Genomic DNA, 11,777 nt, shown 5'->3' on the forward strand with positions numbered 1-11,777 from the left:
CAGGCTGGTCTTGAACTCCTGACCTCGTGATCCATCCACCTCAGCCTCCCAAAGTGCTGGGATTACAGTTGTGAGCCACCATGCCTGGGCTTTTTTTTTTTTTGAAACAAGGTCTACACTCCAGGCTGGGGTGTAATGGTGCAATCAAAGCTCACTACATCTTCAACCTCCCAGTCTCAAGCCATTCTCCCATCTCAGTCCCCCGAGTATCTGGGACTACAGGCAAACACCACCACACTCAGCTAATTTTTGTATTTTTTGTAGAGATATGGTCTCACTCTGTTGCCCAGGCTGGTCTTGAACTCCTGACCTCGTGATCCATCCACCTCAGCCTCCCAAAGTGCTGGGATTACAGTTGTGAGCCACCATGCCTGGGCTTTTTTTTTTTTTGAAACAAGGTCTACACTCCAGGCTGGGGTGTAATGGTGCAATCAAAGCTCACTACATCTTCAACCTCCCAGTCTCAAGCCATTCTCCCATCTCAGTCCCCGAGTATCTGGGACTACAGGCAAACACCACCACACTCAGCTAATTTTTGTATTTTTTGTAGAGATATGGTCTCACTCTGTTGCCCAGGCTGGTCTTGAACTCCTAGCTTCAAGCAATCAATCCACCTGCCTTGGCCTCCCAAAGTGCTGGGACTACAAGCATGAACCACCATGCCCAGCCAGCCATCACCTTTTTAGATAAAACATTGAGGGAGTACTTATACTGATATATACGTTTTACTATAGCCACTATAGTAAAGAGAAACCAGTGAGTCCTAAAACTGAATTAAAAAAAATTAGAAACATAGAGTTAAAATTAAGATTATACTCAAAGTTCTGCAGAGATAAGTATTAAAGTTGTATTTTCAAACCCTTAGGCACCATAAAGAATTCCATAAATAAGAGGTTATTTAAAATAATAATAAAAAAACTACGCTCAAGCTGTATCTTTGATCATAAGACAATTCTGGCAATGAGACAAATTCTTGAAATCTCAACAACACTAACGTGGGCTCAAATTTTTGCTTTCAATAAATAGAACCTCATCAAAGGGGTCTTGGACATTCTGCTAGTCAATGGAATAAAATAATGAATCAGATAGAAGTCCTCCAGCGCTGTGCTGGACCGAAACGTCTCTGACTACCTGTCGTATTTCAGAGGATCGTGCTCCTCAGAGCAGTGTGGGGCTGGCACAGAGATGAAAGAAAGAAGAGTTTCCTCCCAGTTTCTGCTTATTTGAACCTGAATCAGAATAGAGAAGAAGCAAAGGAGAATGAATGGTGTGATCCAACTTTTCTTCCATATGCGAACAATATTGACTTATATGGCATAATTATGCCCAGATGCTGTCGTGACAAGGTGTAGAGATTTCTGACTTGCATAACTGAATATATTTTTTAAAGACAACAAAGAAAAAGAAGTCAGCCACAACATTGCTTTAGCATCTTGAGCCTTGGAGTGCTTTTGCCATGGAAAGTTATAGTCTCCCTGCTCTTTTCTGTTTAGACTGTGCCTTAAAACTAGCTTCAATATTAGATGGCATATTTTAAAGGAGATCCTGACACTTAGTATCTGAATTACAAAAGATGACTAGGTTACTGAGGATCTGAAGATTGTCCCATATAAGTTATAGTTGAATCTTCTGTGGAAGTTCAACTTGGATAAAAGAAGCAGAGAAATGACAAATGTATTCACATATGTGAAGACCATCCTTGTTTTCCTTGTTTTGTTTTGTTGTTTCATATTCTAGGAAGCACAGTGAAATTTGAAAGGCAGACTTTGAAAGGCACAGTGAAATTTGAAAGGCAACATGGTGAAACCCTATCTCTATTTAGGTCACCATATTGGAGACCTTTATAACAATTAAAACACAAGAATGGGGCAGGCAGCCTTATTAGGTGATGAGATTGTGAGATTCCTCTGTTGTTGATGTAGACTAGACAGAGGCCAGGTGAGTGTGTCAATAATGCTGCAAGGACCGCTATCATATTGGCTAGAAATTTGGAAGGTTAGAAAAAGTCACCAACTCTATCATCATAAGAAAACTGAGTTGGGGGTAGAAAGCAATATGATACCTGGGATTTGGGAAAACCAGTTACCTCTTCAAATCTTTAAAGTGGAAAGAGTGAAACCATCTTGGACCTTTTTGAGTACAGAATGACTTGAAGTCAGAGGAAGGAGCATGGCAGACAGAGAATGTCCCAAATTGAGACAGCATCTTTTAAGCAAATTGTTGTCCCTTTGGGTAGAGTGCGAATAATAATATTGCACTCACATTTACTTCACAGATGTTGTGCGATTGTGTGACTCCGTGTTTTTAAAGAGCTTCGGATACCTGCTGTGGTTAATGTGTCACTCACTGCAAAGATTTTCAAAGGCAATTATTTTGATCAGAATGTCACTCAGAATTAGTAGCCTGACTTCATGAATCATTTGGGGAGGGTAGTATAATTCAAATTTGTTATATATTGTCAAACATTTAAAAAGAATATTAGTATAAAACAAAATACTTGGTTTTATACTAAAATTTAATGTCTTTTTTTTTTCTTTTTTTTTTTTTCTAAAAAAAGAGAATGTTGCCTAAACTGAAGTCCAAACAACTTCACTTTTTACATTTTCAAATATCCATGTGACATCAAGACAGGCCGTTTAAAATGACATCCAGTTATTTAATTTTAAATTCATTTTGTAGAAAGCCCACCTCTCTGGGGAGTGTGTACAGCAAAAGTAAGGCCATCACAAAAGCTGAATGTCCAAAAGTGGTGCTTTTTAGCAGAAAATGTAATTTTTTTTTAAGAAGAACTTTGCCTGCAGGGTTCTTAGAGAATAGGTTCCATATTGGGTTCTGAAAGAGAGTCAAGCCTGGATCTCCACAGTGCACTGAATGCAGTAGGGGGTCAAGCAAGTGATGGGAAAAGCATAAATCATCTTGGAATTATAGATTCCTCTTTGCTTCTTGGCTTTGAATTCACCATCCACTGGCTGAATCTTGATGGGAGTTGAATGTAAGCTTAAGACCAGTGCATGACTGTGACGAGGAAGAAAGTTCCTTCTGACTTGTTAAAAACCCTTAAAATATACACATTATTATTGTTATTCAGACAATGTCTCACTCTGTCACCCAGAATGGAGTGCAGTGGCACGATCTCAGATTACTGCAGCCTCAACCTCTCCAGCTCAAGCGATCCTCCCACCTCAGTTTCAAGTGGCTGGCACTATGGGCATACATAACCATGCCTGGCAAATTGTTTCTATTTTTTTGTAGAGATGAGTTTTCCCTATGTTGCCCAGGCTGGTCTTGACTTCCTGGGCTCAAGCAATCCTCCCACTTCAGCTTCCCAAAGTGTTGGGATTACAGGTGTGAGCCACTGCACCCAGCTGACATCTACAGATTATTATCTATTATTTTTGTACTTGTTAACCATGATCTCAAAATGATTTAATTATAAAACACAAACCTTAAAGGACAATTGGATTCCAAAATGTAGATTCTATGTAGATAATATTTCTGTTCAGAAGTCTAGGTGTACATTAGTATCCATGCAGAAAAGTGAAAAAAGGAAGTTTAAAAGCATTTTTAAAAACATGATGAAACTAGAGCACTCAAAATAATATGATGGGGGATAAAAGGAAGTTGATTGACAAATGAGTCATTGACAAGTCAATGCTGTAAAAGGCCAAGTCTAAGTTGATGGGTCTCAGTCCTGGTTTGTCACTGCTGTTGTGGGACTTGGCAATGAGTCCCTCTTGGGAATTACAGGATTAGCAACATGCTGTTGCTCATATTAGCTGCTTCTTCTATCACTCTTTTCAACAGTAACATATTAAAAAGAAAAACAGAAAAAAAAAACCCTCAAAACTTCTCAGGTAAATAGTATTAAGGATACAAAAATATTTCAGATTTGATTTAGAACTATATTTATGAAAGTAAACTACGTGATACAGAGCAAAACCATAATCTTTAGGTTTTGGGCGGCGGTGGTGGTGGGGGGATGGTCTTATTTCTTTTTTTTTTTTTTTTTTTTTTTTTGGTTTTGAGACAGAGTCTCACTCTGTCGCCCAGGCTGGAGTGTGGTGGCGCCTCCCGGGTTCACACCATTCTCCTGCCTCAGCCTCCCGAGTAGGTGGGACTACAGGTGCCCACCACCATGCCAGGCTAATTTTTTTTTGTATTTTGTTTAGTAGAGACGGAGTTTCACCATGTTAGCTAGGATGGTGTCGATCTCCTGACCTCATGATCCGCCCACCTTGGCCTCCCAAAGTGCTGAGATTACAGGCAGTCTTGTTTCTTTTTTAAAAATTAAGAGATGGGGGAGGGGTCTCCTGTCATCCAGGATGGAATGCAATAGCTTGATCATTGCTCATTACAGCCTGGAACCCCTGGCTTCAAGGATCCTCCCACCTCAATCTCCTGAAGCTAGAACTACAGGCAAGTACCACCACACCTAGCTAATTAAAAAAAAAAAAGAAAAAAAAAAAATGTGTAGGGAAGGGGTCTTGCTGTGTTGCTGATATTGAACTCCTGGCCCTAAGTGATCCTCCTGCCTTACCTGGGATTACAAGCACACACCTGCATCTCACTCATAGATTTGCTTTCTAGGTCTTTCCTGTCAGGTCCAGTATTTTAGGTGGACGGAGCACTTGATTAGATCAGGAGTCAAAATTCTATTCCTTAATCTATTACTTACCAGTTGTACTACTTTGAACAAACGGCTTAATTTTTCAGGGACTTTGAATTGTCCCAGATATAGAATGATAGGATAGGTCTAGAGAGTTGCCTTAGATGAATTTCTTTAGGAAAAGTTTCTGTGATAGAGATGTCAGCGTAACAGATTTACTGGGGAGTGCTATGAGGAAGTGAAGGATGTAGAGGAGGAAGATGAACTGGAATTCATTTGCCAGAGTCCTCAGCAGATCCTACCAGCTCTAGAGCTGGGATGACCCTCCAGAGTTACCTGATCCACAAGGGGTCAGTTCCTAGGCATTCATAAGTCACTTTGTCTAGTCATCGGGGCTGACCCCCAGGAAAAGGTGTGGTCTGGAGTAAGAGGACTCTTCAGCTGAGGGTAGTTCCTAGGAAACTAGTAAGCTATGACTTGGCGTCAGGCAGCATTTCCAGCAGTTTGGGCAATGAGTTCCCCTAAAGGCTGGATCTGGGCCACGGACCATGCCATTCACTGCCATAGTCACAGCATCATTTTCAGTGTGAAATTCTACTGTGTTAAAGTACTGTACAGTCACCAAAATGAGAGTATTTTTATATTTGGCTACCCATGAAATTTATTCTCTTCTGATTATGCTATTTCTCTCCTGATCTAGAGTTTTAGATTTTTTTTTTTCCTGTACTTTTCTGTTGAGGAAAAAGAGTTTTATTCTTCTGGTATGAGAGTTTCTGTTAGTCCTCCTTTTTAGACAGATGAACACCCTTTGACAATTCCTTTTGCCTTTTTGTGGCATGTAAAAAAATTCCATCAATAGAGTTATTACGCAAGTCTTCATTAGTTAATTTCTGTCTCCAGTTTTCTTACTACTTTTTCCAGTTTTCATTTTTTTCAACAGAAAGCTGCTTCTTCTGGTTGGACACAGCGGCTCACGCCTATAATCCCAGCACTTTGGGAGGCTGAGGGGGATGGGTCGCTTGAGTTCAGGAGTTCCAGACTAGCCTGGGCAACATGGCAAAACTCCCAACTCTACAAAAAATACAAAAAAAAAAGCTGAGCATACGTGGTGGTATGCCCCTGTAGTCCTAGATAATGGGGAGGCTAAGGTGGGAGGATTGCTAGAGGCTGGGACGTTAAGGTTACAGTGAGTCGTGATCACACCACTGCACTCCAGCCTGGGTGACAGAGGGAGAGCTTGTCTTTTTTTTTTTTTTTTTTTTTGTGCTCCAATGTGTCTTTTGTTATTATTATTATTATACTTTATGTTCTAGGGTACATGTGCACAATGTGCAAGTTTGTTATAGCATTAGGAGATATACCTAATGTAAATGACGAGTTAATGGGTGCAGCACACCAACATGGCAGAGATCTTGTCTCTTAAAAAAAAAAAATTTCTTCAACTTGCCCCTTTACAATTTAATATTCATGAACGCATTTCTTTACAAAAGAGAAGGTTATCTTTTATCTGTATTCAAAATCATATGCCCTGGGGATCTTTACATCACAATGCAAATAAATGTTGAGTTAACCAAAGGAAGTATGAGTAACAAGTTAGTGATTGGGTTAGGGGGTGGTTAGGACAGTGGCATGTGATTAAGAGATGAACATCTCAGACCAATGCCTGGTAAAACCTGCAGGAGGGAGCATGATGACCTAGCCTTGAATATCTCACTTAGGAAGTTACACACGTGTCTGGGCTTTTCAAAATGTTTGCACGCCATTAATCAGCATCTTACATTAGCTTGCTCAATGAATGATGACTATGTCAAATGGAAGTAAAACATATAAGGCCAGAGAAGGATGAAGGGAAAGTTTTTTAATGCAGTAAAGGATAAAGAAGGATGGAAGTGGCTAGGAGTGGTAGCTCATACCTGTAACCCCAGCAATCTGGGAGGTTGAAGTGGGAAGATCACTTGAGCCCAGGAGTTTGAGACCAGCCTAGACAGCATAGCAAGACCCCATCTCTGTTTTTTAAAAATAAAAAAAAATTTAAAAAAGAACGATGGAAGTTACTCAAACCCATAAAGAGTTAAGCCAGTGTATTGAGGTTTCACACTTTAGATATGATCAATTTGCTGTCTTTGGTCTTAAAGGAAAAACAGACAAACATAGCGGCCCCATGTTCTTCTCGGACATTAGTTTCTCCTCCTTTCTTCCTAGGACAACTCTTTTTCCATTTTCTCTCTGGCCAAGTCCATGCTCAGCATTGCATGACTTCACTATTGATCCAGATTTATTCCGCTCCAGGAAGGTTCCCTGACCCCCTTCTTGACAGCTGCAGATCCTGTCAGTCACTTCTCTGTGTGCTTCCCTTGTCTTCCTTGTAGATTTTTATTACATCAATTAGCATATGCCATTATAATGCATTATATTATATAATAAACACCTGTATAGTTTCTACCATATGCCAGGCACTAATCTAAGTGATGTACAAATGATTGTTCTTCTGACCCTCATCACAATTCTATGAAAGCAGGGTCTATTATTTTCACCAATTTATAGAAAAGGAAACTGAAGCATAGAGAATTGAATACATTTTCTTTGATCTCATAGCAAGTAAGAAGAAGGGTTAGGATTCTAAGCCAGGGAGTCTGGTTCCACAACAGATATAATTAACCACTATGCCATGAGGCCTCTCTGTCATATGCAAGCTTGTCTGTTTTGCTCAGAAGACTGTGTTTTACTCACTCACTCCCATCTTCTTATGGTAAAAAATTGCTTTTTAATGATTTAAATAATACATGCCCATGTAAAAATTAAATCAATGACTAAAGCATTCTGAAGAAAGGAAAGGTTACCTGGAATCCCATAACCCTGAAATAACCATCATTAAAATGTTGTTCTTTATCCTTCCGTACATTGTTTAATGTACCACCTACCCACACCCACACACACACATTAAATGGGACAATATAACCATTTTTTAAAAGAAGGATGGACATCATCTGGTCTCCTCCTCCCAGAGTTGTCTGTCCCAAAAGGAGAGTTTAAAAATCTATGTGTTTTCTCTATACCTTTTATTCTCTCATAGGCTCATATCTCTCATTTACGTTAACAGAACTCATTGGTGTTTCAAAAACGTGATCATCTTAAATGTACTCTTTTAGATGTTGCTTTGCTCACTCAGCAGTCACCCTATGTCACCTGGCAAAGCCCTAATTTATTCTTTTTACTGGCCACGTGACATTCATTCCACAGTGTTGATGTATCACGATGCATTCAGCTATTGTCCTATGACATTAACTTGGCTTCTAGAATGTAGGAGCTGTCTTTAACCCTGGTGTTTGTGACATTGTGATGGGCATAATGGGATCCCTTGAATAAATATTTGTAAAACATGGAGGGAAGTCAGATTTTAGAAAGAATAAAGTAGTTTTTTCTTAATTATGCGTGGATATGGTCTTGAATGGGTTCTCAATAAATCAAATTTCAGTAAGGGACTCACTTAAATATATGAGAAGAGCTTACTATTTCAGAGACTCCTGTAATCAATGTTTTTAAAGGTAAATAATTGTATTTTACATTTTAACTGGTGTAAAATAACTATTTTTTCCATATAGAATTTTGCTTAAACATACACACAATGGAACATTATGAAAACACCTATATTTACAGATACCTTGTTCTTTGTGATATCTGGTTTGTATTTTTCCTGTTCCTTTCCTATTACCCTGTGTATGAAATGTATGTTCTTCCCATAAAAAAACTAAACTACTTCCAGTTGTGTAAACACAATTGATTCTTTCAGACCACTATGCCTTGGTGTATGTCAGCCCTCAGCTAGGAACAACATTTCCATCTCTACGATTCCACTGGTAATTTCTGCTCACCTTTTCCTATGTTGAAGTGCCACTTCCTCTGCAAAACTTTTCTCGAATCTTCTTTCCTGTTACCCTCCTGCACAATTAAAAACTTGCATCCATTTGATCCCATAGAATTTATCCTGTACTTTCATGACAGGTACTTACATCTTTTATTTTAACTCCTTTATATCACTTACAAGACTTTTTTTTTTTTTCTTTAGGACTTGGAATTTGACTTTTTCACCTTTTTCACCAGCAGTCATTTTAGTATCTGGCATGGAGAAAGTGCTCAAAAATATTTATTGAGTGAATGACAGTAGAAAAAATAAAAATGTCCTGGATTGGAATCATGAAAATTGTCCACTTATCTCTAATATTAAAAAGCTCAGTGTAATCTCAGAAAAAATAATCTGAGAGCTCTGACACTTTCCAGAGGCCACGTCCACGGAAAAGGAGGAGCAAAGTCTCTGATCAGAAGTTGAGTAAATATCCTCTGAGGCCCCTGATTATCCAGACATTGACAAAAGAAAGGCTCTCCAAGGTTTGCCATTATTACTATAAGGAAGTCCCAGCTCAGATGATTCATAGTTAAATATTTGCATCTCCTCTGGCTAAGAAAAATAAAAGCCACGACATTCCAGAGCCTTTAGGCATGTAAGATCTTGGTACTTTCCCAGTTATTTCTCCTTAGAAACTGGTAACTGAAAAGGCCCTGTTTCAGAAAAGCAAGATATATCAAATGGGAAGGAAGTAGAATAGCTATCTGGTTGGAATTCAGAAAGTATATCAAAGCCAACAATGTAATTGTTGAAATTGGTTATTAATGTTTTGATACTGTGACATATCTGTTTTCTATTCTCTACCACGAACAAAAAAGATGTTGAAGTATGGCAAATGTTATGAATAACAAAGGGGAAAATACAAGTAAGTTCTTTTCACAAATCTCCATAGCAGGTTGAACTCAGACTCCTTTAATATCAATAAGCAAGGCTCAGAGTCAACGTCACTCTCTTTGGTGGTCATTTTAAGTGTATTTCTCTTACAACAGCCCCGCACGTCCAGTGTTATTATTACTGTTTCACAGGTGAGAAAATGGAGACTCAGAAAATAATGATCCATAATTGATATAGTGAGGATTTAAACTCCAGTGGTAAAGCAGGCGGTAATTTGCAGAGAATGATTTCAGCAATACTCTGTAGATACCTCTGGCTCTAGGCATATACAACTATTTTCTTATTACCTGAAAATTCACAATTACAACTTGATTCTTGTGGTTTAAGACAATGGAGGCTTTCTACATGGTACATGCAAATTTTCCCAAAATCTTTTCCAAATTCATTTATAATTCAGTGTGGGTGAGCTTATCAGTTCCTTTCCAGAAAACAATTGTGATTAAGGAGTTCACACAGACAATTATTCTGTTATTCTCTTCTGTCCTCAGGTAGGCAGTGCTCCTAGAGCTTTGGGTGACAATCCTTCACCAATCCATTGTCAGTGTGGGCCCAGCTTTTCCTCCTTAGGCCACAAAGATAGAGTTGCTCATATTTTATTTCCAAAATGTAGTGCTAGGGGCCTGAAGGCCACAAAGAAGACTATTCTGAAAGCTCCCACACTGACATGCTCCCCAGTACTGGAAAACAAATAATAAAAGAGTAGGAAAAAAGACCTCAGGGTCTTACACAGAATAGGCCTTCCATAAGTTTATTTCATAAATGAGATTGTGTTCGATGGACTGGCAGATGGAGCCTGAGTTTATAGTCCTGTCTGTTATTACCTTGCTTTGGGCCTTGTCATAACACTTCCTCTCAAAGTAATGCAGCCCAACAAAGGCTGTCTCCTCACTGTGCTGAGAGGGCCTTGAGTCTCACAAAGCAAGACACACAGCCAGGTCATGCCTCTGAGCATCGGATCTAGAAAACTACAAAGCCAGGAAGACATGGACAATGCTAACATCCTCCCTTTGCCCACCACACACATGCATGAAAACACACCTACCCTTACCCCCGACCCACCCACACATACACACACCAGAAATTGTATTCAAATGACACCATTACTAACTATGAAGCAGGTGGCACCAATAGCTTGTCCAGAGAAGAGACCCACAGGGTCAGACTCACACAACAAGCCTATCAATGGGATAGCCCACATTTAGGAGTGGTCTTCTAATCCAGAATCTTCTCTTTATTTAGTTCAAGATAACATAAACTTCTTTTTTGTAAATTTGCCTGTCGTTCACTCTCTTGCTCCAATACTCCAGTGAGGGAGGCCAGATGGTAATTGATAAGGAAGATCATTTCAAGCCATGATGAGTGAGATGCAGAAAACAGGGCAGCCATGGAACAGCAAGAGAACAACCAGGTGTGGTCAGGGGATTCCCTAGTGAGGTCATTTCTGAAACCCTCATGGGTAGACCCTAGGCTATGAGGAAAACAGGAGTCCAGGCAGAGAGAATCAAAAATGAAAAGTCCCCAAGGTGGGAATGAACTTATTTCAAAAAAATTAAAAAACAAAAATATCTGGGTGGTTTAATGAAAAAGAACAAAGAGAAGAGACCAAAGAGGCTAGTGAGTTTCCACCGGTGCTTAGAGGCCATGGTAGAGTGGATGTTTGTTTGTTTGTTCATTTGTTTTTGAGACAAAGTCTTGCTCAGTCACCCAGGCTGAAGTGCAGTGGCACAATCTGGGCTCACTGCAACCTCCACTTCCTGGGTTCAAGTGATTCTCCTGCTGCAGCCTCCTGAGTAGTTGGAATTACAGGTGCTCGCCACGACACCCAGCTAATTTTTGTATTTTCACTAGAGACAGGGTTTCACCATGTTGGCCAGGCTGGTCTCAAACTCCTGATCTCAGGTGATCCACCCGCCTCAGCCTCCCAAAGTGGTAGGATTCCAGGCATGAGCCAGCACGTCCAGCCTAGAGTGGACATTTTATTCTACTTACAATCCCTCATTTGAGGGATTTCAACAAGGAGATTACACAATCCGAATGGACTTTTTTTTTTTTAATTTTATATTTAAAAAAATTTTGAAACAGAGGCTCACCCTGTCTCCCAGGTTGGAGTATAGTAGTATAATCATAGCTCACTATAATCTCAAACTCCTGTGCTCAAAGCTATCCTCCTGCCTAAGCCTACCAAGTAGCTGGGACTATAGTAGTACACCACCATGCCCAGCTAATATTTTAATTTTTTGTAGAGATGGGGTCTTACTATGTTGCCCAGGCTGGTCTTGAACTCCTGGGCTTAAACAGTCCTCCTGCCTCAGCCTCCCAAAGTACTTGGATTACAGACATGAATGCATCTGGCCTGAATGTACTTTTTAAAGA

Source organism: Rhinopithecus bieti, unplaced genomic scaffold, assembly GCF_001698545.2.
Source record: "Rhinopithecus bieti isolate Rb0 unplaced genomic scaffold, ASM169854v2 scaffold_2077, whole genome shotgun sequence".
NCBI lineage: Eukaryota > Metazoa > Chordata > Mammalia > Primates > Cercopithecidae > Rhinopithecus > Rhinopithecus bieti.